Genomic DNA, 25205 nt, shown 5'->3' with positions numbered 1-25205 from the left:
CATCAGGTTGGGCACTGATTATGTAAGAACTAATGGAGAAAAGGAACCAAGTGATGTTTTTCACCTTCCAAAGATCTCACTGGGATACAATGTCAATTTATTCCTTAGATCGCTGTAGAAGTGTGAAATTGGAGTAAAAATTTGAGTCATGAGACTTTTACTAGTATCCAGGGGAGGATGAATTTCCTTAGGTTTGGGCTTTGGGTTTGTAGCCTCCAGAAGTAAGCTTGGACAGACAGTCTGAAAAGTGGGTCTAAATTTGTTTGAGTTATTTCTCTTAATATATTAGAAATAAATTGCCAGCAATCTATACAGCTTTATTATCTTTCTGTTTGTCAGACCTTTAAAATGCTCTATAGCCAGTCCACCTAGATCCTTCCTTATCTGATTACCATGAGGCCGTGGACTAAGTAGCTCAGCTATCTTTGTCAGCTTCAGAGGATGAGGAAATAGGAAAGCACAGTTTTCTAACATGTGTTTGATGTGACGAAATCACATTTGTCCTCAAAACCAGGACTCTTGTTGGCATTTTTATGGTGTGATTTTTTTTTTAAACTAAAAATTCATCCATATGTGCTCAGATTCCAAATGACAAAAGCCATTCATCCAACGACTTCAAATGCAATGGAGTCATTGTTTGAAGAAAAGATTACAGGATTACAGCTGTTAAGTCTTTTCCACCAGGAACTCCGTGGCAGCTTAGCCGGGGGCTGTGTGGTTCTGCCACACGGCTGGGTCACACCAAGGGCGGAGCTGATGCAGACCGGGAACCAGAAATCACCAAAAAGAGAAATCCATCCCCTTAAAGAAAAAAAAGAAAGAAAACTTCGCAAACGCCAACGTTTATGTTTAAAGAGACAATGGGAGCTGCACAGCTGTGGGGAAAGCTGCTTCATGTCCCACTTCTCTGCACAGTTGCCAGCTGAGTCCTGCCGATCCAGCTTCCGTCTCGCCTTTCTTCGCTCACCCGGGGCCAAGATGCTGCAGTGCACGCCTGGGAGCGTGCTCTCCCTCCCAATGCCAAATGGATGACTGAAATCAACATTCAACACCAACTCATTGTCTTTGGACTGAAACACCCATTTTGTTCATTGGAGGCTTCTCACTTCCTTTTGGAACCACTCTCTTGAGATGCCCAGATGTGGCCCTCAAAGTCTCTTTCTTGCATGCGTTTGGTTTTTTAAAAAGTGATACATGCCATATGTGCCAGGGTCAAATAACAGCTTTCACTGGCGGCAGTTATAGAAGGAGTAGAAGTACAGTACAGGAAAAGAAGATTTTAAACACACACACATGTAGCTGCATCTTTTGACGAATTGAAGCTGCTTTAAAATGTGTGCTCATAATTCCTTGCCTCATCTTTGGGTGGAGTAACTTGAAAGTTTTCGTATCTTTGCCAGTATTTTTCACATGTGGAAAGGAAACAGACTAAGTTAAGACTTGCCTAATACTTAAAAATATCTTTGGGTCCACAGATTTTTAAAAAACCATTATGGACCTTTTGATTCTTCCAGGGAGTTCTTACTTGAACGTTGTTGTCTTTGGTTCCTCCCACTATATTAGGCTGAAAATTATGGCATATAAGCCTTCCCCAGCTGTTGGGAGAATATAAAAGCCATCTAAGGTACAGCTGTATCAGTTAGAACTCTTTGGGGCACAAGTGACAGAAAATTTTCTCAAATTGGCTTAAGCAAAAAGGAGAATTTATTGGCTCATATAATTGATAAGTCTAGGAGTATACTAGCTTCAGGCATGACTGGATCAAGATGCTTAAACAGCCCTGGCTGGTGTGCTCAGTGGTTAGAATGCCGGCCTGTACACCAAAGGGTCGAGGATTCAATTCCCAGCAAGGGCATGTACCTAGGTTGCAGGTTCCCTGGCTGGGGCACATGTGGGAGGAAACTAATTGATGTGTCTCTCTCACATCAGTGTCTCTCCTCCTCCTCCCCACTTCCCTTTCACTCTCTCTAATCATCTATGGAAAAAATACCCTTGGGTTAGGATTAACAACAATGAAAATATGCTTAAACATGATGTATGGAATCTTTTGCCTTCTCCAAGTCAGAGACCTGTTTTCCTTTATGTTGGCTGCCGGGGTCCAGCCCCGGGTGTCCAGGGGTTCCCAAAGGTGTGGACGGAGTTGGCGAAGAATGTTTTACACGGAGACAGCGTTCAGAACTCTCTAACTCTCTTTAGTCTCCGTGGATCTTCCTGTGCCTGGCTGAGGCCACAGAGAAAGATCCCGAGGCAAGCTGAGCCTTTATTTTATAGTCAGAGGTAAACAAGGTAGTGGTTTCGATAGTTACACTGTTTTTGTGAGTTTCACTTGTTTTTGTTCTTGTTCTTGCTGCACTTCCCTCAGCCCATTAGCTTCCCAGATAAGATCTAGGGAGCGTCATAAGGTCAAGCCTAATTATGCTTAAAAGGACTGTGCCCTCTAAGCTGGGACTTGTTTGTGACTTTGACAACAGGTCAGTCCGAGGCTTAATCCTATATCGGCTCCCCACAGTTGGCTTCATGTCAGATGTGGTAGCAAAATGACTATCAGTAGCCCCAGGCTTGGCAATACCAGTAGGAAGAGATTCGATTTCTGTATAATCATTTTAGCAATTTCAGACAAGGCTCTCATTGGTCTGACTTAGGTCATGTGCCATCTTTGAGCCAACCACAGTGGTCAAGGGCTTGTAATATGGTTAACCTGTCTCACTGGAGGCAAAGGAGGGTCCAGACCCACTCAAATCACAAGGATTGTTTGAGAAAATGCATAGTTCCTCAAAGGAAAGCTGGGTTACTGTTGGCAAAATGGCAATGGGTGCTGTAGCAGGCAGTGTTGGCTGCCTCTCCAAAATTCACTTTCCTCTTTTTCCTGCTACCTAAACCCTATTATGTTTAGGTATTTACCCCTCACCATGTGACTCTGGGCTTCAGGTAAGTGGTGTAGATAAAGGTGGCCAGGTACAGAATCAGTGTCTAAGCAAATGAGGAAGGTATTGTGTTCACATAACAGTGACAGCATGTCAGAGCCCAATAGTAGTGAGGCATTTTACATACAAAGAAATAATATATGACAACTAATTGTAGTCAGGTTTCTCACTGGAGAAGGAAGTTACAAATATGGAAAAGGAGAAAAGCATTGAACCCTAAGGTGTTGGATTAGAATTGAAGGTATTATTGTGAATTCATACATTTAAACACTGTGTGTGTGTGTGTGTGTGTGTGTCTGTGTGTACCCAGTTCTGTTCATGGGGAGGGCCAAGGAACAGTAATACCTCATGACAGAGAACAAGCCTAATGCTCAAATGTTATCTTCTAAATACTATTCTAAAAAGAACCAAGGTTTCTTGTAAATGGCTGATTACAACTCTGGAAAAAGAAAGTACAAGATAAGCCAGGGGTATTTTGTAAAATGTAAGAAAAGTGCTCAGAAAAGAATGAGGGCATCTTGAAGGGACACAGAAGTCAATGGTGCCAGTCTGGGACAATTTGAGCAGCAACATAAATATCTTATCAATGAATTATAACCTATTGAACAAAATAAAATTTTGAGGGCATAATAATATAAACAAACAAATGAGGAAGAAAAGAAAGTTCTCCCTTACAGTAGAATCCCAACTAATAAATATAGAAGGAATGGTAAAAATAGAAAATCACCATTTGACAAACATATTAGTAATAATTATTTCAGGCAAGAATCATCAATGGATGCTCAAATTAGAAGAAAAAGTATAATAAACATTTTGTCTGTATAGTCTCAAAGTATCTCTCCAAAAATTACTTATTTGGTAACTTTACAGTGGGAAAAACTGGCAAGCAACCCCTGAATCAAGCAATTAAAATCAACAGTAATGGGGAAAATTGACACCATGTAGCTCTTATATGATGCAGCAAGAAGGACACCACATAATAAAATAGACTTTAAAACAAAGACTATAATAAAAGACAAAGATGGGCATTACACACTGGTAAAAGGGTCAAGCCAACAAGAAGATATAACATTTGTAAATATATATGCACCTAACATACAGTTACCTATGTATATAAAGCAAATATTAACAGATCTAAAGGGAGAAAACAACAGTAATACAATAATAGTAGGGGCGTTTAATACACCATTTACATTAGTGGATAGATCATTCAGACAGAAAATCAATAAGGCCTTAAATGACACATAAGACTAGGTGGAATTAATATATATATGCAGAATATTCCATACAAAAGCAGCACAATACACATTCTTCTCAAGAGCACATGGAACATTCTCCAGAATAGTTCATTATGTTTAGCCACAAAACAAATTAAATAAAATTAAAAAGACAAAAGAAGCCCTGGCTGGTTTGGCTCAGTGGATAGAGTGTCGGCCTGGGGACTGAAGAGTCCCAGGTTCAATTCTGGTCAAGGGCACATGCCCAGATTGTGGGCTCTGACCCTGGTGGGGGGCATGCAGAAGGCAGCCAATCAATGATTCTTTCATCATCATCATTGATGTCTCTCTCTCCCTCTCCCTGCCTCTCTGAAATCAATAAAAACATATTTTTTAAAAAGACAAAAGAAAATGAAAATGCAACACTTCAAGATCTAGGATGCAGCGAAAGCATTTATAAGAGGAAAGTTCATAGTGATGTAGGTCTACCTCAAAATAAGAAAAACTTCAATTAAAACATCTAATGTTACATTTAAAAAAAACTTGGAAAAGAACAAATAAAACCTAAAGTGAGTAGAAGGAAGACAATAATAAATATCATAACAGAAATAAATAAAAGATTAAGAAAACAATAGAATAGAACAATGAAAGATCACTGGTAAGTTCTACCAAACATTCAAAGAAGATTTAATACCTATACTTCTCAAACTCTTTCAAAAAATTGAAGAGGAAGAAACACTTCCAAATTCATTTTATGAGGCCAACATCAGTATCCTGATACCAAAACTAGACAAGGCTACCACCAAAAAAGAAAAAAAGAAAGAAAAAAGAAAAGAAAAGGAAGAAAGAAAGAAAGAAAGAAAAAAAGAAAAATAAAGTTACACATCAATATTCCTATTGAACAGAGATGCAGAAATCTTCAACAAATATTTCTAGAATTTGGATGGAACAACAAAACAATCTTGAGAAAAAAGAACAAAGCTGAAGGCAAGGTGGGTGGTTCAGGCTGTTTTTTTCTCCCCAACTTCAAACTATAGTAGAAAGAGACAGTCTTTTCAATAAATGGTGTTGGGACAACTGGGCAGGCACATGCAAAATAATGAAACCAGACCACTTTCTTACACCATACACAAAAATTAACTCAAAATGGATTAAAGCCTTGAATGTATGTGGGAAAGCACTGGACTTGGTTGGAAAATCTGTAAGAAGGATTCTCTGAAAGGTCAGGGGTCTCTAAGGGGACCCTGCCAAAGGTGGCAGCCCTTGCCTTGACTTTTCCAAACAAGTCTGAGCCCCTGGGTATTTTGGTGGAATCTCTATGTTTAGTCTTTGGACCCGACCTTGTAGAAGCATGTGCTTTCTCAAGGTTACTTACCCTGCTGATTGTATCTAGAGGTGAATTTTAGTTCAAGCTGTTGTTACAATAAAAGCCTAAGGAGGCAGGCAATCGGCTGTTGGTGCCTCCTGCCAAGCAGCCCCTTAGCCTTCTCTTTCACAGAAATGTGTGTCAGAGTAATCCATTCATCCATTGTTCAGGGTCTGCTGGTCAGTCCTGGCAAATGTAAGACCTGAAACTATATCATTCCTAGAGGATAACATTGGTGTTTTCTCCAACTCCTTAACATTGGTGTTAGCAGTGCCCTTTTCTTTCTTTCTTTCTCTTTCTTTCTTTCTTTCTTTCTTTCTTTCTTTCTTTCTTTCTTTCTTTCTTTCTTTCTTTCTTTCTTTCTTTTTTATCTGACTACAAAGGCAAAGGATACAAAAGCAAACAAAATGAGATTGAAAAACTTCTGGGCAGTGAAGATGACCTTCAACAAAATGCAAAGGCTACCTACAGAATAGGAGAAGATATTTGCAAATCATATATTCAGTAAAGAGTTAATATCCAGGCCTACCTGGCTTGGCTCCGTGGTTAGAATGTCAGCCCATGGACTGAAGGGTTGCAGGTTCAATTTGGGTCAAGAGCACATACCTTGATTGCAGGCTAGATCCCTGGCCCTCATAGGGGTGCATGAGGGAGGCAACCTGATCAATGTGTATCTCTCACATTGATGTTTCTCTCTGTTGCTACCCCACCCTTCTACTCTCTCTAAAAATCAATGTAAAAATATCCTCTAGTGAGGCAGAGCAGCATCGAACAGACTGTCAAACTAAAGCAGGAAGGCCGGGGAAGGTTAGGCAGAGGAGGGTGGGAAGGAGGAGGGTAAGAGATCAACTAAAGGACTTGTCTGCATGCATATAAGCATAACCAATGGACACAATACACTGGGGGGTAGGGGAGGCCAGGGGAAGGTCAAGGGGGGAAAAAAGGAGACATATGTAATACTCTTTGTAATATTTTAAGCAATAAAACAAAATTTAAAAAAATATATCCTCTGGTGAGGATTAACAAAATAACAACAACAACAAAAAGAATGAAATCTTGCCATGTACAACAACATGAATGGATCTTGAGGATTATTATGATAAGTATGGCAGGGAAAGGCAAATACCATATGATTTCAATTATATGTGGAATCTAAAAAAAGCAAAACAAACAAAACAAAAACAAACTTTTAGATACAGAGAACAGATTGGTAGTTACCAGAGGGGAAGAGATTTATGGGGAAGGCAAAAAGGGTGAAGGAGATCAGTTATATGGAGACTAGAGGCCCAGTCACGAATTCGTGCACGGGTGGGCTCCCTCAGCCTGGCTGGCGATCTGGGCCAATCGGGGCTGTCTCACCCAGTCCTGATCAGGGCCAATGGGGGCCAACTGGCGGGGGAGGGACTGCAGGAGTTTGGCTAGCTGGCCAGGGAAGGACTGCAGGAGGGCTCCAGGGCATGTCCGACCCTCTTACCCGGTCCCGATCAGTCTCACCCAGTCCTGATCAGGGCCAATGGGGGCCAGCTGGCGGGGAAGGGACCACAGGAGGTTGGCTAGCTGGCCGGGGAAGGACTGCAGGAGGGCTCCAGGGCATGTCCGACCCTCTTACCCGGTCCCGATCACCGGACTCCAGCAGCAAGCTAACCTACCAGTTGGAGTGTCTGCCCCGTGGTGGTCAGTGCACATCATAGCGACTGGTCAAGTGGTCAACTGAATGGTCGACCAATTGGTCGGATACTTAGCATATTATCCGGGGAAGGACTGCAGGAGGGCTCCAGGGCATGTCCAACCCTCTTACCCGGTCCCGATCGCCGGACCCCAGCAGCAAGCTAACCTACCAGTTGGAGCATCTGCCCCCTGGTGGTCAGTGCACATCATAGTGACTGGTCAAGTGGTCAACTGAATGGTCTGATACTTAGCATATTACGCTTTTATTATATATGGTAACTAGAATTACAGTGGTGATCACTTTGCAGTGATCAAATATTGAATTATAATGTAAAATTAAAATTTATATAATGTTATATACCAATTTTACCTCAATAAAAATTTAATTTTACCTGTTTCTTTTTTACTTTTTTAATGTAATTACTAGAATATTTCAAATTACGAATGTGGCTCTCTTTATTTATTTATTTTTTTGTTCATATTCTTATCGACCAACACTGATCTAGATGTCCTCCTGGTACTCTGGGTCACTCACTCTGAACAGCCTCCTAGTTAACCTGACTGCAGTGACCTGGAATCAACACTTGTGAGGACACTCAGGGCTTGTACTAGGCCTAAGGAAATGGCATTCCTCAGCAAGTCATCAGGATGACACTCCGCTGAGAGGGGATCTTGCTTACTGACCTGGAGTCATCTATTCTCTTTGTTGGTTTTTCTTATTGCACTCATCTAGAAAAGTGATGAGCTAATGGGGAGACTTGCCACCCAACAACTGAAGTCAGATGACCAAGGTTCTTGCTCATTTGCTTGATCTGTTTGTCCCAGCCAGTATGTACTACTATAGTAGAATAAGGAGTCTTAAACAACTGTTAAAAAGTTGACATAACAGAGCCCTAGGAGCAGCAGTTGGCAGGAGCAAGCTGGGTGGTGCAGGCTGTTTTTCCTTCTTCTTTTTAAATATTTTTATTGATTTTTTAGAGAGAGAGGGAGGGAGTGGGAGAGAGAGAAACATTGATGAGAGAGAGAAACTTCAAACAACTGCCTCCTGCATGCCAACTACCAGGGATCAAGTCAGCAACCTGGTCATTTGCCCTGGCCTGGAATTGAACCCAAACCTTTCAGTGCACGGGATGGCACCCAACCAACTGAGCCACACCAGCCAGGGCCAGGCTGTTTTTTCTAGAAAAGGAAAGCACTGCTGGTATAACTCAAATAATGTGCCAGCACTCACTGTGTTAACATTCTTTTTTGTGCTTTTGGTAATACACTCTTCATGGTATGTCTGAAAGCCAAATTGTTGTAATCTTCAAGAGAAGTAAAAGCTTTCTAGATTTTATCATTTTGACAGGTGAAGCACATCTGCTATAATCAACTATTTTTTCAGGACCTTGGTCTCACTACACAAATTTAGAAACGTGCCTACCTTTTCTTTAATTTTTGGGGTTCTAATGTCAGTTTGCTGAGCAAAGTTTGTGGCAATGTCCAGGATACGCTATAAAATTCTTATATGAAAAGGTAGTTTTGGTGGGGAAAAAACACACACAAAGAGACACTGGTCTAGCTGCTTAGCTGCCAACACTCCCAGAAAACCCTCTTATGCTATATTTAACTTTTGTATCCAGAACTAAGTAAAGAAGTATGTTTCTTGTATTGCTAATTATGTTGCACTTCATATGCATTCATACAGATCAATTAAAAATATCCACTACAATGATTTCTGTATAAAGAATAAAACATTTTATTTTTTAATCTATTTTTATTGATTTCAGAGAGGAAGGTAGAGAGAGATAGAAACATCAATGATGAGAGAGAATTGATCGGCTCAATGATGAGAGAGAATCATTGATCGGCTGCCTCTTGCATGCCCACCACTGGGGACGGAGCCCGAAACCCGGGCATGTGCCCTGACCGGAAATTGAACCGTGACCTCCTGGCTCATAAGTCGATGCTCAACCACTGAGCAACACCAGCTGGGCAAGAATAAAATGTCTTTTAGAAGAATCCCTAAGCTGTAACATTCATTACAGATCTCAGTTTGCCTGAGTCTCTCTATATTGGGGAGCAACAGTGTGTCAACATGCCAGGACATTAGAAATATAAAGCAAGGTGCAACTCTCTTGAGTTCCTCAACTGTAGAGATGGAGGTAATGTGCATGGGGAAAGAGTAGATAAATCCCCCCAAACATAAAGAATGACTGGCCAACTATATTACAAAGGAAAAGGGAAGTCTAGATTTAGAAAAGATTTGGCAATTCTTTTGATATTTATATCCTTACCCCTGGAGAGTTCTATTTTTATCATTTAAAAAGTGTTGCATAAATATTCACTGAGTTTCTCTGATCCTCTTTAAGTTTGCTTCAACACCCAATGGACATTTTAGTCATGTTTATTGCAAGTGTTTGAGGAGCTTGATGAAGAAAAAGCAAAAACAAGACAATCACAAACTAGAGAGCTTTTTATCATTGTCTTCAAAGGTTTATCTGCATACCTGAATATTAGTTGAGTTGAATAATCCTGTTCTCAGTTTGGTCACTTGATGAAAGGTCTTGGATATATTTAAGTATTGTGCCATGAGCTGTATTCTATCCAACTTCTTACACCTAGATCTCTTCAGGACAGGCGGGGAAGGGGGGGACATTTGTGGTTTTCATTCAGACATTTTCAGAAATCAAATTATCCATATTTGGAGGAGAATGAGGACCACCTAAAGGCATAGTCTTGGAATTCACTAGGTATTAACTTTTCTACTTCCACCTAAATCTACATTATGCATTCCTGTTGGCCAAAACCTGGGCCGAAATTTTCCCAGGGAAAGTTCTGACTTGTAAGGCTCATTGCATAGTTCCCATGCCCACCACCAGAACTTACTGCTCACTGTAATTAAAACGGCTTTTCATCACCCAGTGTTAATGAGCATCGTTGCATCCTTTGATCAGTGTTCTTGCTTCTAAAGATGGATTCGTATTTCTGAAATTTTAATTCAAAAGGAAAATAAGCTCTGTGTCTCTTCAGCACATACATTATGTAGATGTGGCAACTATGGAGCTATAAAGAAGCACACATACATGTTTAATGTGCAAATTACATGTAAGAGGTAGCTTAAAGGCAACACACAGGGGTTCAAACCTCCAGTTTCAAAACTCATAGCAGAAACCAATGAAATATTTATGTTAGGAAGTCACAGACATCATATTTACAGATGTATATTCTACCATGAACAAGCAATTTATACACACATTCACACATACATATTCATATATCCGTATATAAAACCCATGGTATTTATTCCTGCTTCATTTGTACTGTCCAAAGACAAGTGGCCCTTCTAATGAAACATCACAGGACAAAACTTATGGAATTACTAGGTCATAGTTGTGTATAATCAGGCTCTGGATCAATTCCCTAAATTCCAAGTTTTATTTATCCTTATCTTCCTACTTCATTTATATAGATGTGGTTTTGTTTGGTAACTATAATGGTATTTTTGAAACAGTATGAAGAAAGTTCAGCGGTGGGTGAGGGTACTTATATATGTGCCTGGGTCAGGAACTCTGACAAGCTACTGCAGTTCACCAACAGCCTCCTGTGCAGGGACAGGATTGGGAATGTCAGAGTGCTCTGTGCTTCCTTCCCAATATCCCTGGGGTGCTCACTGTAATTAAAACGGCTTTTCATCACCCAGTGTTAATGAGCATCGTTGCATCCTTTGATCAGTGTTCTTGCTTCTAAAGATGGATTCGTATTTCTGAAATTTTAATTCAAAAGGAAAATAAGCTCTGTGTCTCTTCAGCACATACATTATGTAGATGTGACAACTATGGAGCTATAAGAAGCACACATACATGTTTAATGTGCAAATTACATGTAAGAGGTAGCTCAAAGGCAACACACAGGGGTTCAAACCTCCAGTTTCAAAACTCATAGCAGAAAACAATGAAATATTTATGTTAGAAAGTCACAGACATCGTATTTACAGATGTATATTCTACTATGAACAAGCAATTTATACACACATTCACACACACATATTCATATATCCGTATATAAAACCCAGGGTATTTATTCCTGCTTCATTTGTTCTGTCCAAAGACAAGTAGCCCTTCTAGTGAAACATCACAGGACAAAACTTATGGAATTACTAGGTCATAGTTGTGTATAATCAGGCTCTGGATCAATTCCCTAAATTCCAAGTTTTATTTATCCTTATCTTCCTACTTCATTTATATAGATGTGGTTTTGTTTGGTAACTATAATGGTATTTTTGAAGCAGTATGAAGAAAGTTCAGCGGTGGGCGAGGGTACATGTGCCTGGGTCAGGAACTCTGACAAGCTACTGCAGTTCACCAACAGCCTCCTGTGCAGGGACAGGATTGGGAATGTCAGAGTGCTCTGTGCTTCCTTCCCAATATCCCTGGGGAGTGAGGGAAGGGGATTTCCTAGTACTCAAGGAAAAACATGCATTTCCCTATTTTCCTGTTTCCCATGGAGAGATGAGTAAACAACAAATGCCTTCAGCCTCTTTCCCGCCCTTACTTTCTCTACCTCTTGAGAGAGATGACTCATCTGAATGGTGAGTCTTGAAGGACACGTTGGCTGGCCTGGGCTTGCCCCTTCTGGGATTTCCTGAGCCAGCCTGGCCATGTGATTCTCGCATTCTGGTTTCTTCTCCATGATGTGATAAGCTTAGCAAGCAAATTTCTGCTCGGGGGAAGGTGAGGAGGCGTGGGGTTGTTAGCAGTCTCTTTAGCCACAGATCTAAAGCTAGAGCTGCAAATCAGTAATAAAGCTGGCATTTTCATCTTCATCTGTTTGTCTATCTCTGTGCCTTCATTCTTACATAGTTTGAACTCAGCGAACTCAGTTTGGACCCATAAAATGCCTCACATTGATGAGTTAGGATCATGAAAATTGCACATTAGCTGCCTTCCTCACCCCCAGTAATCCTGTCACATAGCACCTCTAATCAAAGAGCTATTGGGTTAAGTAGTTAACAGAAGGCCACTGATTCATGGTGGGTAGTAGAGGGATGTCTCTCAGTGATGCCACTCAAATTCCCTTTGACGTGGAGGAACTTGACCAAAATACAGTGGTGAAAAGATCCATAAGATGGTGAGAAAACTAAGCTACCCTTTGGGGAGACTAATCAAAAATCTGTAACAAATGCTGATGGAAAGACTCTCCCAAGTAAATCAGAGATCTATCACGCTTAAGGAGTAGTAATATTCCTCACATCATTGCAGTAGCAAGGTCGATCCTCAGCAATAATAATGAGGTCTTATTCTGAGAGAAGAGCAGCAGAAGCAGTTGCTAGTTAAAGTTACCAGGTGGCAGAAAGAAACATTACTAGTAGAAGCAGGAAAACTTGAACATCTGGGAGCAAGCCAAAGGGTGTGAGAGAACTTGGAAAGCTACTTCTGTTAGCATTAGAAATCTTAGCAATATCCTTGTGTGTTTTCCATTCGCTGGGTGGGATGGCCTGAAGGGAACACAGTTATAAGTTTAGCCTGTGCGGTACCTGTTCTCCAAAACTCATCTCCCAATGAACTGTGCCCTGCAGTACACATGCTCTTATGTACTCCCTCCTCTTGAGTTCTGTGTGTTCTCACAGAATCAATAGTACGCAGTGAAAGTGACGCCACATGGCTTGCAAGAGTAGGTCAGAAGAAGGCTTGCAGCTTCCACCTTGTTCTCTAGGAATGTTTACACCAGGGAAAAACAGCTACCATATAAGGACTCTGACTACTGTGAGGCTTTCTTGCTGTAATGAAGCTCCTGGAGGGGCCATGTGGACTGATATGCCCAAGAAGCCCCCAGCTATTCACAGCATCTCAGCCTAGACACCAGACGTCAGTGGAAACACTGTTAGACGGCTAGTAGAGTCCTCAGATGACTCCAGCCCCAGCCAAAATATAACTTCAACTGCATGAGAAGCCGCAAATTAGAATCCTCCAGCTGAGCCCACTAAACAAACAGATATAAGAGAGATAAGAATGTTATTTTAAAAAATCATTGATTGTTTGGGTTGTCATGTATAGCAGCAGACAATCGGAATAGCCTTCACAACATGGGGTATAAAACTGTTGATAGTACTATCCCCAAACTGCAACAGCCAAGGAAGATTCCAGATGGAATTGTAATAAAGTGCTATCTATGTTTTACCCAATGGGGGGATCCACTTTCAGTTTGAATTCCAATAATAAAGTTGTTTTTCTAAAAGAAGCAAAAGCAAACAAACAAACCAAAAAATTGCCCTTCCCATCTGTTGGTCAGAAAACAAGGGCCTTCATGATTGACCAACAAATAGAGTAATTCCTGGAAGACTATGCAACTTGTGGAAGGTATTTCCAGGGAATCTTTGATTTAAACACACACATACATACGCGTGTGTTTGTGTGTGTGTATTTAAATCCAATACATAACATGAATTTGGCACAATTGCAGATGGAAACTGAAAATTATGCAAAAAGGAGTAAAGTTCTGAATAAGAAAAGAATACCCCAGCACAAACCACACTGAAATAGAAAGCAAGCAAAAGAAAGATTCAGGATATTACCCTGAGTTCAAGAGCTTCAGGTTTGGACTCACATATCCGGTTTGAATCTTGTCACTATCATTTATCAGCTGTGTGATTTGGTCTAGTAACTCAACCTTCCTGAGTTTATAATGGGTAATCTTAGTACCTAAGTACAGAACCATAAATGAGTATTAAACAAAGTGATAAATGCAAAATGCTTATTACCATGCCTAGAACATAGTAAGTCCTTAATATAAAGTAGTGATTATATTATACTTTTAATGATTTGAGTAGTTTTGTGTATTTTTGCTTGATTTATTTATTTATTAAATTTATTGGAGTGACATTGGTCAACATGAACATATAGGTTTCAGGTTTGAGTAATTTAAGAACCTATTCATCTAAGGGTTTTCACCAATTTCTTATTATGGGAAATTTACATCTCACTGTATATTTATAGACTATTGTATGAAATTATAAGTAAAGTATATTAGTTATTGCTCCTGAAACAAAAAATCCCTGAAGTTTCAGCAAATTATTGTAATAGTTTATTTTTTGCTTACTCGGCATCCAAAATGGGTATTACTTGGTGGTGGGCAACTCTTCTCCAAGTGGCAATTCAGGACCCCAATTTTGCCATTTTCAATGTGACTTCCATATTCACTTAGATTTAACCAGATAGGGAAAAATTGTAGAATTGTATTAGATAGGGAAGTCTTTTAGGAACCACGCTTGGAAAGGCAACATCCCTTCCAATCACATTTCATTGATTAGAAATTAGACACATGGCCAAATCTAACTGCAAGGGATTTTGTAGTCTAGCTAAGAACCCAGGAAATTTGGTAATAGACAGCTATCTCTGCCTCATAAACTACAGGAACAAAATGACAAATAAGTGATATGAACAATAACAAAAAAGGAGAATATATTGTATAGCAATTTATATACTTTTTCCTACTGGTGGGTATTCAACCACTCTCTACTAGGCATAATATTTTTATTTCCAATGTAAAGAATGCTCTAGATCAAGAGGTAGATTTGTAGTCCCTAGCTGGCCATCATTATCAAGATTCTAGTGCCCAAGCAGGAAAAAAGAGAAGTAATACTTTCATAAGATTTCTTTTTCTGCAGGTGTCTTATACAGGGTGAGGCAAAAGTGGGTTTACAGTTGTGAACACACGAAACAGAGTTTATTCTTGTATAATTATTTATTTACTAGTGGCCTGGTGCACGAAATTCGTGCACAGGGGAGGGTATGTTCCTCAGCCTGGCCTGCACCCTCTCCAATTTGGGCCTGCCTGCCGGTCAGATTGCCCCTAAACACTCTGCCTGCCAGCCTGCTCACCCCCAACTACCCCTCACCACTGGCCTGCTTGCCCCCAAATGCCCCCTCGCCAGCCTGACCACCTCGAACTGCCCCTCCTGCTGGCCTGCTTGCCCCCACCTTCCCTCCCCACTGGCCTGCTCGCCCCCAACTGCCTCCCTGCTGGCCTGCTCACTCCAAATTGCCCACCCCGCTGTCCTGATCACCTCCAACTGACCCCCACTGATGGCCTGCTCACCTCAAACTGGCCCCCCTGTTGGTCTGCTTACCCCCAACGGCCCTGCCCCCCACCGGCCTGATCACCCACAACTGCCCTCCCCTCTTGGCCTCTAACCACCTCTACCTTGGCCCTGCCACCATGGCTTTGTCCAGAAGAACATCTGGAAGGTCTCCCAGTCTAATTAGCATATTACCCTTTTATTAGTATAGATTATTGTATTATTTTCGATATGAACAACTGTAAAACTACTTTCATTTCACCATGTACATTATACAAATACCCAAGTTAAGGGCTACCTAAGTTTTTATGAGGGGAAAAAATCCCAATTCTATTTTCCTTCTTGTTTTATTCATTAGTGTGCTTCCTCAGCAACTATTTATTGGAATTGAGACTTTGTGCATATTTGAGTAGACCATTCATTCATTCATTCCATACCTTCCATATGTCCAGAGGTGTAGAAAGTATAAGAGAGAGAAGAGAGGACATGTTCTTGAACCAGTTGGAGAGCTGAAAGCCTATCTGCGAAAACAATAGGCCCTAGACCCGTATTCTACCAACTGCGGCTCGCGAGCCACATGCGGCTCTTTGGCCCCTTGAGTGTGGCTCTTCCTAAGCCTTAGGAGTGCCCTAATTAAGTTAATAACAATGTACCTACCTATATAGTTTAAGGTTAAAAAATTTGGCTCTCAAAAGAAATTTCAATCGTTGTACTGTTGATATTTGGCTCTGCTGACTAATGAGTTTGACGACCACTGCCCTAGACTATCTAGAGAACAATTCTAAGAAAATATAAGGTAGAACAGCCTCGTACAAATATGATGACCATATTTTCCAGGCCAAAAAAATCAGAACATGTGATCTGACAAAGGATTTTTAATCAATCTGTGAATTTGTTCATATGAAGGCTCACAAGGGTGTACTAAATTTGAGGTTTCACTGAGTACATGCCATGGTGACTTCTAGTTTGAAACTCAGTGTCTTTTGTCTGACAACACTCAGGCAAACTTGAGACTTTTTCCATTCCATTTCCACCTCCTGGAGGGTGATCTAAAACCTGAAGATACATGTCACATATGTAATATCTTGTCATGGGAGAAGGAGATCTGCTTATCTTTGTGGGCCACCCCTGAGTTGTTGGTTTCACTCATCTGTTTATTGGCCTGAGTGTCTGAAAGTTCTAGGAACCTTTTTCTCTTGGTTTCTGGGCCCAGCAAGGTCACTCTGTATCCTCCACCCAACACGGAGGCTCTCCAAGTCAGCTGCCTGCCCTCAGGCCCATCCACGTAGTTACTTTGCCATTTATGTGGCACAGGGGGCTTTGCTTTGAGGTTTGCAAACTCCTGGGCTCTATCTTAGGAAGCCATGTAATGGTCCTTCTGCTCCAAGATTCCAACTCTTGCCCAATTTATTCTGAGTTTCTCACTCTCAGCCAACTATTTCCACTCCACACTTCAGGACTTGGCCTGGGAAACTGGGCCTCTTCTCAAATGCAATCCATAGCAAATCTTAGTCATAGTCGCTCAGCTTCTTTGCCACCACTAGAAGGAAAAAAATGTACTTCCTGTTCTATTCATGAAGAGATTATTCTTACCATCGTGACACTTTCTTTGCTACTCTGGATTTTCATATAGACTATTCTTTCTCTCTCTCTCAAACTTGGCTCTTAATATTCAAAATCAAGTCTTTAGAATTAAAAACAATCCACAAAACAACACTTCTTTCTGACTCCATTTCACACAACTCAAAAGTGCTTTGGCTTTCAAACTATTGCTTCTGTTATGTATTTTTCAAGTCTTCTTAAAAGCTTAAAGGCAGGAATTTGACTAGATGCTTTCTCTCTGTGTCACCCCAGAATGGAGGAAAGTGCATAGAGAGTATTCTTGATGCTGTTTAAATGATCAGGAAAAGACAGGAGTAAATGAGTTTTTTTTCAAATACATGATTAATATGAAAATATTTTTCTGCTGAAGAAATCCAAGATTAATTCATTTAAACAGGCTACTTTTATGGAAAATAATGAAATAACATGAAATTGGAACTGTTCTGGAAAATCCCAATTGTATAGTTGCCATAAATTGCATTTTACAAATGTTAAATCCTGAGGGAATTTACTAATTGGAAAAGACCACCAGGGGTCAGAGAAAACTATGTGGTTAGCCTCTCAGTTACTGCCAGCATGTAGCTGTGTCAAAGGACAGATGGGCCTTTGTGTTCTCCTTAAATTCCATAAAGCAATACGTTTGTGTGTTATGTAACATCCCACTAGTATTGAATTAATGGCTCTCAAATTTACTGCTCAGAAGAATAATCCAGAGAACTTGTTTAAAAAATGCATCTGAGGCCCAGCTGAGATGGCTCAGTGGTTGAGCATCGACCTATGAACCAGGAGGTCACACAATTCCCAGGATCCCCAGTGTGGGGTATATAGGAGGCAGCCAATAAATGATTCTCTCTCATCATTGATGTTTCTATCTTTCTCCCTCTCCCTTCCTCTCTGAAATCAATAAAAATATATTTTTAAAAAATGCATCTTATTTAAAAATGCAAAGTCCTTTCTGGCCTGTGTGACTCAGTGGCTGAGTGCTGACCCATGCACCAAGTGGTCAGCAGTTCGATTCCTAGTCAGGGCACATGTCCAGGTTATGGCCTCAATCCTCAGTAGGGGGTATGCAGGAAGCAAATTATTGATGTTTCTCTCTCGTCGATTTTCTATCTCTCTATCCCTCTCTCTAAAATCAATAAAAAAACATTTAAAAAATAATAATAATAAATAAAAATGAAGAATCCTGAACTCATCTCCAGAGACTGATTGAATAAGCCAGGTTGGAACCCATTAAGCAGTTTTAACAGACACCCAAACGATCCCAATTCAGGTGGTCCTCAGACCACAGCTTGAGAAGCATCTCAGATCAAGAAAGGGAAATGTTCATTCACCCAGCTGTCTTGTTCCATAACAGGACTCCCATGACTCAGCATCATCAATCACCTCCCACATCCATGGCAATGATTCTATGGCTTGCCAGGGTTCGATTAAAGAGCCTACCTGCTGGGGCAGGTAGGTGGCCACCCACAATCTCCCATGCAGAATCAGCATCTCAACACCACCTGGGATTCAAGGATTTGCTCAGCATTTTGGCCATCTGGACACAAACTCACACAGCAGACAGTGAAAGGATTGCCAACTAAATTGCTTATGCAGCAACAAGCTTTTCTTTGGCAATTGGCCAGCTTTTGTGCCTTGACAATAAGTTATCATTTTTAGAGATCTGATTTTGTTTCCCTATAGGAAGATAATGTCTCTTAATTCTCTAAAAAATTAGCTATTCTATGTGAAATATTCTTGTTGCTATCAAAATACCCTGAAAATTACACTCGCTTCATTTGAATAGGAAGTATGATAGGAAGGTTATATGTATCTTCATGAACAAGAGCAGGACAGGTGAAGCCATTGGTGATTTATTATTGTTAAGATTTGTTGTCGTTGCTGCTGCTGCATTGCTGCTAGCATTTTTTAAAGGGTCAAAATTCACAAGAACAATCTCATTTCTGAGCATGTATGAAAACGTGGAATACAGACTTTTCTCCTCATTCACAATACCAATAATTCCAAAGACATTCTAAGGGCTTTTTATTCTATCCTATAGGCACTAGCTACATTTCCAAACATTCATCTAAGTGGAACAGACAGTGTGTACTCAAGTGCATTGTGCTGACTCAAATCGGTTGTAATAATTGGAACCAAGAGAGCTTGCAGATAAAATATTGGACTGGAACAAAATAGAAAATTTTACAGAACTTTGTGAAAATACAGTGGTGATTATTTCAAAGTTCCTTACTGGGAGAGGAATTATTTACTATCACGAGTTACAGGTAATGAGGTGAAATGAAATAAAAATGGGAATATGTAAGAAGCCTATCTGACTTCCTCCTTATTTAATGATGAGATTTATTTAATGGTGAGGTATATTCTTCCAAGAAAAAAAAATCCACATCAAATGAAGCATTGAAAACCAGCCTAGACAATCCACTAGAAAATGGATGGGGAAATCCTTCCCAGACAAAGGGGAAATCAATGGACTAACGGTTAGTCACTAACCGAACTTAATACACCTTTAGTGCTCCATCATACCCTCCCCATTTCTGCATTCTAGGAGCTAATGTTCCTAAAGAAATCATTTCTTCCCACGCATATGTCAGCACAGGAAACTATTAAATCCAAAAACATAGATAAATTAATTGTAAAATTGCTATAGGACATAGTGAAAATGGAAGTGATGGAAAATATCTAAGCAATTTAGGCTCAACAGGCAGCCCACACTGAATCGCTGGGCTTTGCCACTGTGAGGCTCTATCTACCTCATTCCCCTCTGCCTTCTTCCCTCATAGCGCGATCCACAATTTCTTTCAGCCTGTCTCAGTCCTTAGCCAATTCAAATACACTGCCCTCTCATTCCTTCCCTTGCCCCAGTCTGAGGGGACCTAATATTAAGTCATATTTAGGCTAGGGTTCTAGACTCAGTGACTACTGCTGCATTGAGTTCCTAATCCAGAATCTTGGATCCCTGCTCACAATTCCTTTTTGCCATAAGTGGACAACCATGATCATGCAGGCTTTATGCCCAGCTCCTAAGTAATGACAACTGCTTTTGCTGGTACTTCCTACTGTCATTACCTATGGCCCCTGCGCCTGGTACTTATGGGCTGGGGTGTTAAGCCCCTCCCCTAGTGTCATCCATGGCCCTTCTGTTTTCTTTCTTTTTTTTTTTTTTAACATATTTTATTGATTTCAGAGCAGAAGGGAGAGGGGAGAGAGAGATAGATGCATCAATGATGAGAGGGAATCATTGATCAGCTGCCTCCTGCATGCCCCATACTGGAGATCGAGCCCACAACCCGGGCATGTGCCCTTGACTGGAATCAAACCCGGGACTCTTCAGTCCACAGGCCAGCGCTCTATCCACTGAGCCAAACCAGCTAGGGCTCCTAGTCCTTCTTAAAAAACAATGTACTGTTTCTTTGCAAAAAAACCACTTTACTATGAGACTGGGCGTCAATTAGAGTACATTCCAAAATCTAGGTCCAAATTTGTCCAAATAAGTAAGATCTTAGTGGAACTTGGTTATAGATATATTTGTCCAATTCTTTCAATCCAAGCCTTTTTATATTTAGGCTCTGTGTTTTGGGTTGTTTGTTTTTTTACTGTCCAACAAATCTAATTTCATTTCATGTCTCTGCTTAAAGTCACCTGGCCACTGAAGAAATAGTGGCTCTACCAAGTTCATAAGAACCTGTCAAGATCTCAGGTACACTTTGTCCAACATCTTTTATATCATCAGTTTCTCTCATCTCTAATCTTCTTACAGGACTGCTCTATTCTAATTCTCTCTCATTCCTTTCTCTGATATTCCTCTTAATTTATCTCCTCATTTGAAGTCCCATGACCCACCTGTCTTTCACTGGTGCCCAGTCTCTCCTGTTTGTGTAGAGTATGTCTGCCAAAATAGCATATGTAAACACAGAAATTTCCAAATAAGAGAAAGAGATATGCAGTGTGTCACACTAAATGGGGAGTTAGATGGGAGGAAGACATTACCAAAATAAACAAATTTAATTCACACCTAAAAAGTCCAGTATGAACCTGAGTTTAATATAATTTAAATGTAGGTGTTCAAAAAGAAAAATGCAAATAGCCATTTATGAGAGTGGTGAAATTAAGCAGAATGCTACCATGCAGGACTGATGGAAAGGAAAGCAGCATGGATTTTGGAAAATGTAATTTAGTAACATCCACTGAAATTTAGAAGGTGTGTGCCTTTGAAATGCAAATCAAAACCACAATGAGATGCCACCTCACACCTGTTAAAATGGCTATTATCAATAAGGAAAATAATAAAACAAGTGTTGGTGAGGATGTGGAGAAAATGGAACCCTTATACGCTGCTGGTAGGAATGTAAACTGGTACAGCCACTGTGGAAAACAGTATGGCGATTTCTCAAAAAATTAAAAATAGAACTACCATATGACTTGATGACCCTTCTTCTGGGTATCTATGTGAATATTTTGTAAACATTTATTGATAAAGATATTTGTACCCTTATGTTTATCACAGCATCGTGCTTGGTGGCCAAAACACGGAAACTTTGGTGTCCTTCAATGGATGATTGGATGAAGAAGATGTGGTTCATATATACAATGGAATACTGCTCAGCCATAAGAAAGGATGAAATACTGCCATTTGGGACAGTATGTATGAATCTTGAGAATATCATGCTGAGTGAAATGGGTCAAATTGGGAGGGACAAGATTTCATTCAAATGTGGGATATAAATGGACAGCAACAAGTGAACAAGTAGGACAAACAGAAAAAGTCATAGACACAGACAACAGTATGGTGGTTACTGGAAGGAAAGGTGGATAGGGTAAATTGAAGAAGGTAAAGAGGATCAAACAGCTGATGTGAAGGGAGACTAGATTTTGGATGGTGAGCACACAATGCAATATACAGATGATGTGTTATAGAACTGTACATTTGAAAAGTGTGTACTGTTATTAACCAATGTCACCCCAAATTTAATTTTTTTAAAAAGTTGCATTTCTTTAATCCAATAATCATACTTTAGCAAATATTTGAGTGTTTCATCTGTGTTAGAAACTAGGAAAGCCTAGCAAAACAGATAGGTCCTGACTCTCACGGAGCAAGTATTCACAAAGGAGGCAAATTAATCAAATCACCAAGGATATTAATGTGACTAAACTACAACTGTGATGTATGCTATGAAGGAAAGGTACATGATGCACATACATGGGGGACCTGATTACATCTGCAGGGTCAGGAAAGGCCTCTCCAAGAAGGAGATCAAAGAATGAATAGGAGTACACTGGGTAGAAAGGAGGGGAAATATTTCAGACAGAGAGAACAGCATGTACAAACATTTCCTCAATCTGTTCATTTGTCACCAGATCCACCCTTGCCTGGTCCAACAAGCCAAGCTCACTCCCATGTTAGAGTCTTTTCATTCTCTTCCCCATGATTTCCCTTTGCCTGGAAATCTCTTCCCCATGATTTCTGCATGGTTCATTACCTTTTCATTCAAATCCCAACTATAAGAGAGGCCCCTCAGGACAGCCTTCGCTGCCGCCCAATAAGGAGGGGCCAGTTTGATATTCTCTCCTATCAGCTTCAACTTATTAGTATAACTATGAGCCATGATCAGTATCTGTTACTTGTCTTGTTTATATTGTGTTTGTTTTTTAATCTCTTTTCCCACTTTACCCCTCTAGAATGGAAGCTCTTTTAGAAGCAGAAACCTTACCTGTTTTTTCACTGATATAACCCCAGAGTCTCAAAGTAAACCAACATAAATGTTCTTCAGATGGAGGGAGCATGGGAGAACATTGGAGAAATTGAAAGAAGGCTGGTATTGCAAGGCAGCCAGGGGGGAGGGAGGTCAACCTGATTATAGATGGAAATTTGATTAGAGTAGGACAAGAATAGGCAGCATAACTCAATCAGAAGATATACAGTGATGAGAGATGGTGGTACAGGAATTAGTGGACTAGCAGTGAAGATAGGGAGATGTGGATAGATTGGAAAAATATGTAGGAGGTAAAACTGTGCTGGTGATGAATTGTATATGTTATTTCTACTGTGCAACTATTTAGATAGCAGTAACATTCACTAAGATAGAAAAACTGGTGAGGACTGAATTTGATGGAGCTATGACTTTGGTTTTAGATAAAATGAGTTTGTGGCAGTAGGATTTACGGGTCTAGGATCGTGAAGAGAGGTATGAGATAGAAAAATAAATAAAAAGTAATTTAAAAAGTAAAAATGTGTTGCAATCAACATGGTTCTGGACTCCACAGAGTCTAGGATAAAGATATAAATATAGAGGCCATTTCAGTATACACTGTAATGAAAGCCTTGGTCATTGATGAAGGAGGTTGTTTAGGGACAGAATATCATATGTAAAGAGAAGAGTGCCTAGGCTTGAAAAGGCTGCACTGAGGAAGAGGTGGTGGCAAAGCAGACTGAGAAGGAACAGCAAAAGCTGTAGAAACAAAAAGCAGAGAGCCTTCTAAGGAGCAGAGAGGATGGTTGAGAGTATGCTAAAGAAAAGAAATGTCCCATTGATTCTAACATCATACCAGTTATGGTGACTTTAGCAAGAATTGGTCTATGGAGAAATGTATTTTACATAAATGCTACACAAGCACATGAAGCTACATGATGTTCCCTGAAATAGTGTTTTGACTAGCATAAAAGAAAAACATACCTGAAAACAATCTATAATAATAAAAGGGTAATAAGCTAACTAGACTGAACGTCCTTCTGGGCGTCATTCTGGATGTCCTTCCGGACGAAGCTGGGGCCAGAGCAAAGCAGCCCCGGTCCCGGGCACCTGCGGCCAGCGGCCAGAGTGAAGCCTGGGTCCTGGGTGCTGGAGGGAAGCTGGTGCCGGCAGCCGGGGGAAGGAAGGCCTACTCTTGCACAAATTTTCATGCATCGGGCCTCTAGTCCTATATAATAAAGAGGTAATATGCAAATTGACCATCACTCCAACCACAAGATGGCCACCCCCATGTGGACACAGATGGCCGCCACAAGATGGCCAGCAGGGGAGGGCAGTTGTGGGCGATCAGGCCAGCAGGGGAGGGCAGTTGGGAGGGACCAGACCTGCAGGGGAGGACAGTTGGGGGGACCCAGGCCTGCAGGGGAGGGCAGAAGTGATTACCAAAGATCTTATATGCATACTAGAGGCCCAGGGCATGGATTTGTGCACCGGTATAGTCCCTAGGCCTGGCCTGCGGGGATTGGGCCAAAACTGGCTCTCTGACATCCCCTGAGAGATCCTGGATTGCGAGAGGGCACAGGACAGGCTGAGGGACCCCACCAGTGCATAAATTCGTGCACTGGGCCTCTAGTCCTATATAATAAAGAGGTAATATGCAAATTGACCATCACTCCAACACACAAGATGGCTGCCCCTATGTGGTCAAAGATGGCCACCCCCATGTGGACACAGGCTGGCTGCCACAAGATGGCCTGCAGGGGAGAGCAGTTGGGAGGGACAAGGTCTGCAGGGGAGAGCAGTTGGGGGTGACCAGGCCAGCAGGGGAGGGAAGTTAGGGGCAACCAGGCTGGCAAGGGAGGGCAGTTAGGGGTGACCAGACCAGTAGGGGAGAGCAGTTGGGGGCAACCAGCCCTGCAGGGGAGGGCAGTTAGGGGTGACCAGGCTGCAAGGGAGGGCAGTTAGGGATAATCGGGCTGGCGGAGCAGTTATTAGGTGTCGATCAGGCTGGCAGGGGAGTGGTTAGGGGATGATCAGGCTAGCAGGTAGAAGCGGTTAGGGGCAATCAGGCAGGCAGGCAAGTGAGTGGTTGGGAGCCAGCAGTCCTGGATTGTGAGAGGGATATCCGACTGCCCGTTTAGGCCCAATCCCACCGGCCTAAACGGGCAGTCAGACATCCCTCGAGGGGTCCCATATTGGAGAGGGTGCAGGCTGGGTTGAGGGATACAATCCCCCCTGCCCCCGCACAAATTTTGTGCACCGGGCCTCTAGTTTAAATATAAATGCAGAATACCTACATAGATTATGATACACCCATACATTGGAATGCGTGCAGTCATTGAAAGTGAGGAAATCTATGTATGATGATATGGAGAGAGGTTCAGATATACATATAAGGGAGGGTAGCATATTACAGATAAATATGGATGGCCTGTTCCTTTTTTTTAAACCTGCGCAGATTGATTGATACAGCTGTATAAAGGGGGAGAAATTAAAAAGAATTTGTAACGCTAAATTATTAACAGTGAGCTCTTTTTGAATGTATGCTAAATGGTGGGAGTAGGAAGATGGGGATGGGGTGAAATTTAAATGGTGAGATTATAGATACTTTAACTTTCTATGTATTTCAGATTTTTAAATATATATATTTTATTGATTTTTTTACAGAGAGGAAGGGAG

This window comes from Myotis brandtii, unplaced genomic scaffold, assembly GCF_000412655.1.
Source record: "Myotis brandtii unplaced genomic scaffold, ASM41265v1 scaffold125, whole genome shotgun sequence".
In the NCBI taxonomy this organism is placed as follows: Eukaryota; Metazoa; Chordata; class Mammalia; order Chiroptera; family Vespertilionidae; genus Myotis; species Myotis brandtii.
The sequence above is the reverse complement of the archived record's forward strand: the minus strand, read 5'-3'. Positions refer to the sequence as shown.